Source organism: Mirounga angustirostris, unplaced genomic scaffold (assembly GCF_029215605.1).
Source record: "Mirounga angustirostris isolate CCGP_5_RB_7025 unplaced genomic scaffold, mMirAng1.0.hap1 SCAF_4, whole genome shotgun sequence".
Lineage (NCBI taxonomy): Eukaryota > Metazoa > Chordata > Mammalia > Carnivora > Phocidae > Mirounga > Mirounga angustirostris.
The window spans coordinates 33,896,305-33,902,304 of NW_026991712.1; positions in this window are offsets into that span (position 1 = coordinate 33,896,305).

The window sequence follows — 6,000 nt, forward strand, 5'->3', positions numbered from 1 at the left end:
CAACTAGTATCTGGCAAGTGGTAAGATGTCCAATTAATGTTGGCTATTAAGTCCACTGAAGAAAGTTCTTGCAGGCCTTCTGGGATACAGGCACTTGATGGTGACATGACCTATTCTGATCAGGACATCAGGCATTCCCTATCTCTTTCCATCTCAGGAGGTGTTTCTGAGAATCACACAGCAACCATTTACTATTGCCTGTGAATTTATAGGTTAACTGGGTGGGTCTTCTGGTCTCAGCTAAGCTTCTTCATGCATCTGTGGTCCGCTACAGGTCAGCAAGGTGGTTATGCTTCCAGAGATTGGCTGGCTATTGGCTCTGCCACTTCTCTCCCCCATATCTCCTTGTGTTTTCCAGCAGGCTTGTCTAGCTAGCGTTTGTTCATAGGGTTCTCAGAGTTTCTAGAAGGAGAGCAAAACTCTGCAAGGTTTTTTGAGAACTAGACTCAGAACTGGCAAAATATTGCCTCCGATGTATTATCTTAGGTAAAGTGAGCCACAAGGGGTGGGGGAATGCCATCACTCAGTGGGAGGAGCTTCAACATCATCTTGCAAAGGGGAAAGGGGAAAGAGAAGAAAGTGTAGCCACTTTTGTAAACAGTCTTCTACGCTACCCAATTGAATAATTTCTTCTACAGCATTTCCAGCAGGTGGTCACATGGGACCCCTTGAAAGATGGGCAGATCACTGTTTTACAGGGCAGCTCTATGTTGGAAGGTTCTTCATTATTACGCCTCTATAAAGACACTGATTCTCATAGAATCTTTGAATCACAGGATTGAAGGTCATCCAGGCAATGAACACGTTGAAGCCAGATTCCTGGGCAGGAAGCCACAGGAAGTCTGCAATTTCCATGGATTTGTCCCAGTTCTACCTTTCGGAGCAAAACAAAGCATTATATATTTGTTACTCATTTATTTTTAAGAGATTCTTATCCAGGCCTACTTGGGCATTACGTAACAGGTACATATTCCATTGCAGTCCCCATTCATTCATTTTTTCCATTCATTTATTCACACATTTGGCAGCTATTAAATAGATTCTGTGGCCAGGCACTCATCTTAAAATGAGTAAGAGCAGACGTTTCAAATCACTTAGATTTACCTATCAGTCTCATTTTATCACTTTCCAACTCTGTGACTTGGGAAGTTATTTAATTTCTTCATTTCTCAGGTCCTCATCTGAAAAATGGGTATGTAATTATCCCTACCTCACAGAGTGGTTGTAATAATTCAATTAAATAATGAAAACAAAGGCCTGGTCTTTAGCAGGCACTCAGTTATTGGTAGCTATCACCATTATTATTACTCTTAAGGGATGATCCCCGCCCTGGATGTTTCCTGGGATCTCACTGTCTCCTGGGGTCTCTAATTACTCCACATGTCTTGGCAATAAGTTATATTTTACATAGACAACATAGTGTAGCATAGCAGTTTGAACAAATGGCCTTTGCATATTTGGGTTTGAATCCTGGCTCAGCCATTCACTATTCTGTGACTTAGACTCTCCAAGCTTTAGTTTATGAATCTGAAAAATTAGCATAATAATAATTCATAGATTTGATATGAGGATTATGTGAGAGAATGTACATAAAACCCTTAGCATGGTGTCTGACATTTAATAAGTCCCTCCACTACCCACTCTCCACCTAATGGAAGTTAGGAATTTAATTCAATGCATTTTCATGATGTGTAGCATTGTGTCCTGGAAAGAATCAGAAGAAAACTTGAATCAAGTTACTCCAGCTCTCGGAGTCTTCACCTCAATGTGTAAGGAAGGGGATGGATCCTGAGGTCCCCAGGACAGCTTATAGCTCATGATTCACTTCTTCCAGGTTCTCTCATTCTTTTGATCAGAAATAGAATTATGGAGGAGTGTCGGAGTTACAGTAGAGAGCACAAGAAAGTGGAAATTCAACCCTTCCAAGATTAAGTAATCCCTCACTGTAAGAGTTTCTTCTCTGCTTCCCAAGAATATGCCAGGCCACCCTCTCATTGACAATCAAGTACCATGGTCTGGAAGGCCAAAGTTAGGGAGAAATTGCCCTCTTCTGTCCAGGCTTTTTGCCAGGAGTTTAAGAAAGTGCTAGATAGAATACAAGGTGTCACAGCAGCTGAAACTGAGGGGACAGGCCACTGGACAAAGGCTGTTCTGGAAAGCAAAAACACCACTGTCAAATGTCACAGGTAAATGTTTGATAAGCTTTACTGTTTTTCTTACATTTCCCTTTCCGTGTCCTCAAAAGTATAGAAAAACAACTGTTTGCCTCTTCCTCTGCATCTTCTCATGTGCTTTTTGTGTGTGATTTTCTTCGAGTGACAGTCTCAAATACATAACAGGTGTGGAAATAACCTAAAAGTGAAAGATGGCAGTAACGAAGGACCCGGGACTAACTTCCTGGCACTGGCTTAGCTCTTGTTCAGAGGTTAGAAAGGAAGACTGTAGCAAATTATTTACTTCCATGTTCTAGTGACTTATGCTAAGGCTAAGCATGCACTTAAAAAAAAATTTATCTAAGTTTTGGCAGATGATGTCCTTAAGGTTAAAGTCTCCTAGACATAAGGACTGGATCTAACATGAGAGGGAGAAGTTTGCAGAACAACGGTGGGTCTTGTGATATTTTTTCCCTAATGTCAAGAGCTCCCACTAGTGTTAAAAGCACATCCACAGGAAATATTCAGAGCAATCCACGACTCTGGCCGGCTTAAGTGAAAGGTCTGATGTGCCTGTGTTTGGGTCATCACATTATACTGAGAGCAACTTATCCAGGCTCATAGCTGCATGCAGGCTAATCTTGTTATTGTTGGCTTAGGTTCCATTTAGGGCTCAACATTCCTTTTATGTTAACCCTTCCCTCAAAAATGCTCCCTTGTAAGTTATCTAAGAAATGTACCATATTTAACAATGTAGTTGAGCAATAAAAATGTATGTGTGTATATATATATATATATATATATTTTTTTTTTTTTTTTTTTTTTAACTTATGATAGAATGTTCCACTCCCAGGGTACCTCATTAGTGCTGTTTCTGACTTGAACCAAGATGCTCCTTCAACCATTGCAAAGGGCAGTCATGTCTTGTGAAATTCCTGTCAATTTCAACCGGAATATTGTTCTCCAGGCCGCTGACAATATATAGGCATATCTATGTTATTTGTGTAAAAAATAAGTATCCAGATGCTAGTCCGCTCTCTTAAACCATGGAAAGAGAAGAGATTGTGGGAGACAGTGCTAGTTTTGGCAAAAATAATAGATTTTGTAATAAATCAAGCCCCACAATGTATCAGAGCTATTATAAAACATTTGCGAACATTTATAAATCTCATCTTTAAGAATATAATAAGGAGGGGCCCCTGGGTGGCTCACTGGATTAAGTGTCCAACTCTTGATTTCAGCTCAGTCATGATTTCAGGGTTGCGTCTGGCTCCACGCTCAGCTCAGAGTCTGCTTGTCCCCACCACCCCTTCGTCTCCGCGCACTCTCTCTCTTTCTCTCAAATAAATAAAGAAATAAAATCTTCTTTTAAAAAAAGAATATAATAAGGAAAAGTCAGTCAGACATAAACTTACCATGCAGTGTATTATGGATAAAGCCCCGTGACATGTCATAGTGGTGTCAGAAAAATCACCCCTGGGAACAAAACAATAATTAGCAAGAAAACTTATATCACTGTGGCAGGTCCATCAAACATTATTTTGACATAATTGCAGACTTCTATAGCGTGTAATCATTAGTCAGTTTTCCATATTAGTATGGCTTTAACAGTATGATAATTAAGTCAGTCAAGTAAAAAACAGAGTAAAACAAACAGTCCATACTATAAGAAGAATAGAAAGAATGAAATCATCAGACAGACAAAGAATAACACAGAGGAGAAAGAAACTGTTTAGCAAATACACCCACGGAATTTACAGCTCTAAGAAGTGTTGGGAGCCAAATCGGCCTACTATCGCTCCGTTAGACATCCTGCATCTTGCCCTGCCTCCCCAAGATCAAGTTTTGGAAATATTTTAGATGATAATTATAATGAACATTTATTGGGTACTTACCATGTGTCAGACATGTGCTGAATGGTTGCATCATCTTGCCTGGTTCTGCCAGTAAACTGTCTTCCTAGTAGGTAGGTACTATTCTATAACTGACTTCTGGAGACTGAGTCTCTTGCCCAAGGTTACACATCAAGGAAGTGAGAGAGCCAGGGAGGGAACCCACATCTCTCTGGCTTTGACCCTCTGGCCATCATTTGCTTGTTGCTCTCAGCTGCAATCTAGCCCTTCCATGATCTGCTGCGCATCACGGGGAGCTAAATCTGTGCTGTCCAGTTCGAAACCACTAGCTGCACGTGGTGCCCCAAATTAATTTAAAATGAAATAAAGTTTAAAATTCAGTTCCTCAGTGTGCCTCGGTGGCCCAGTCAGTTAAGCCTCCAACTCTTGGTTTTGGCTCAGGTGGTGATCTCCGGGCCCTGAGATCGAGCCCCGCCTCGGGCTCCGCACTTAATTGCAGAATCTGCTTAAGACTCTCTCTCTCTCTCTATCCCTCTACCCCTGCCCTCCTCTCTTTCTCTCAAATAAATAAATAAAATCTTAAAAAATAAAATAAATTGAGCTCATTGTTCATGGAGACCACTTGACACCTGTTTCCTGTGATTGGAGGAAGCTTTTTTTTTTTAATTCCTATCTCTATTGGCCTGATAGCGTCACTTCCTCAAGTTTGATTTTTCTTCAGTAATTCTTCCTTCTCTCCTCCACCCCTGAAAAGGTAGGAAATTTCAATATTCTGTGGAAAAGACCACCATCTCGTGGGTTGGGGAGATTCCCTCCTCGGTTTCCCCCATTGGGGTCTTTGCTTACCCCAGGGCTCACATTTAGTTGTTTATGGATCTGTCCTCTTCCCCACTAAATGGAGGACCCTGACCACTTGCAAGGAGAGACAGTTACACCTCCTTGCATCCCTAATTCTTATCCCAGGGTTTGGTAGACCCGAAGAGTTCAAAATAGAGTGTTGGAATGAATGAATATTACAGCTTATGAAACATATTCATTTATTCAGCATCAAAATATTTTACATAGAATATTTTAATATGAGAAATGCATGCCAGAAACTTTACCTATGTTAACATTAATATGTGAGGAACAGATGTACTTGAAATACCATGTACCATGCTGTTTGGTTCATTTTAAGCTCATCAATTTTTCAGGAACTTCCAGCACCAGCAGATGGCACCAACAAATATTGTCATGGGACTGAATTGGAAATTGGTTGATATTTTTCGACATGTATTTAAAAATAAAAGCAAAATGAACACAACTTACTTAGTTCAAATGATAATAATAACTGGCCTTTATTTAGCATTTTCCAGTTAACAAAGTGTTTTTACACCCTTGTCTCAATTCTGTCTCAGATTCTATCAATGTGCTGAGAAAATCTTATTATGAACTTTAGATTTTTGTTGACATCTCATGTAGTCCTAGTAACAGGATAATTTATGCCACCTAATGACTGTTTATATTTATGACGCACCAATTTTTCAAAGACCAAAATTTTCTATGGAAAATTTGGGCATGATCCTACACATGAGAACTGAACAGTCACTCAGACACTAATAATTTAGTGAACTATTCTTCTGGCTCATGAAACAGTAATGATTCCTTTCATTTACATGGTGTGCTGTGGATGCAAAGCACTTGCGTAGACACGGCATCCTTTGATGCCCTATAAAGTGGGTGAAGAGACTATCTCTCCTCCTGTCCTTTCCCATTCTTCATGCCTCCTCTTGGGCCCCATTGCTGCCCTTCCCAGCTTCACTTCAGGCCTAATATGTCATCAATCTTAGCAAAATTCCAGTGACACATGAATGGCAGTTAATATTGGTTTCACTTAGAAAATTGCAAGGAAATGCTTAGGTTAAAACTCATTTCTAAGGGCACAGAGTTATCTGATACTAAGGTCCCAGACAGGAATGTCTATCTTTCCTCTCCCTTCCCAACCAGACAGAGTC